This window comes from Theobroma umbraticum, unplaced genomic scaffold (genome assembly GCF_002168275.2).
Source record: "Theobroma umbraticum cultivar Fairchild unplaced genomic scaffold, ASM216827v3 scaffold_60.0, whole genome shotgun sequence".
Lineage (NCBI taxonomy): Eukaryota > Viridiplantae > Streptophyta > Magnoliopsida > Malvales > Malvaceae > Theobroma > Theobroma umbraticum.
The window spans coordinates 634,742-636,171 of record NW_018397288.1 but is presented as its reverse complement, the minus strand read 5'-3'; positions in this window follow the sequence as shown (position 1 = coordinate 636,171).

The window sequence follows — 1,430 nt, the reverse complement described above, 5'->3', positions numbered from 1 at the left end:
TAAGTTTAATGTTCAAAATATGTAATCTACATGTTAACCTAAGGATTTCCTAACTTATCCTCTTACTCAATGTGGGACTTCACAATCATGATGATTAATAATCTGTAAGAACCACTATATAATAAAGTGTTAATGAAATGAAAATCTTGTTGTTTGTAAGATCCATTAATTTGCTTTTAAACTTTATTTCTCCTTATGTTTTGGGTAGAATATAAACCAATGCCACCATAGATGCCATATTTTGTCCGAGTCTATTTAACTCAAAATTAGCTTTTGTATTTTTAGTTTTGTATCTATTTTTATTTTATTTTATTTTCTTTCTATTTTCATTCTTTATTTGTATTAGGTTAAGTTGGACTGTAGTCGAATTAAAAATTTGGCTCTTTTGGGTGTATAAAACACAAAGGTAGTCTAGACTTAATCTCAAATTGGACCTTTTGGGCTTTTGAAACTCATAGCCTACTAAGCCCACCAAACAAAAAAAAATGCTGCGATTTGGGTTTCATAGGTGTCAAAACCCAAATCCGAGGCCATGGCTAGTGCAAGGGTATCAATGGGAGTTACCCTCTGACGCCATGGAAGCTTAAGCTTAACAATTCAAATCAATACTCGAAATTACTTCATAGAACTCATCACCATGGAATCATATATAAAACATGCATAAACATATTAAATCACATAGGATTAAGTCATATTAGTTTGCACATTCATGTGCTCAAAATGCATAAGCAATACATAGCAAAATATTATTTATAGGCCATCCTATGGCATTTACATAATGTGGCCATTACTTGGCGTATTTCATAAACATGCCCTTAATACAAGACATAAACATAGTCACATTCATAACAATCAAACAAAATGACTAAATGAAATAGGACCAGCAGAGTACAACTCGAAATAAAAGGGCTAACGCCTACTAAATGCCATAAGATTACTTACAAAAAATTGACTGAATTGTTGGTTCTTCCAAAGGACAATGAGACAAGCAATTATTTATCTGCAAAACAAGTGCATCTTACATGTGTGATTTATTAATAACTCCATGAGCAGATATGGGAAGGGGGTACAAGCTAAACGGAAAAGTGTTTGTCAAAACTACTTTTAAAAATAATGCAAGTAATCCCTTTCAATCAATGTCATATTTGCTTTCCAACCATAACAAATATTCAAAGAGTTGCGAACTTAATTCCTAAACACATTCAAACATCCCAAGGTGCGAGTTATAAGTCAAGTATGAACAAGTATCCAAAACAAGCCTTTGTAGCATTGTCTCAACGATACAAACTCATTTAAAATAATTGCATAAGGTTTTGTTGAAATCTTGTCGATAAGCCTCTGAAAAGAGAATAATAGTTTGTAAAGTGTTCAAGTGTTTTCAAGGAAACAATTTAAGAAATATTGGGTTTTAAAGCTTTGTAAAAGATGTA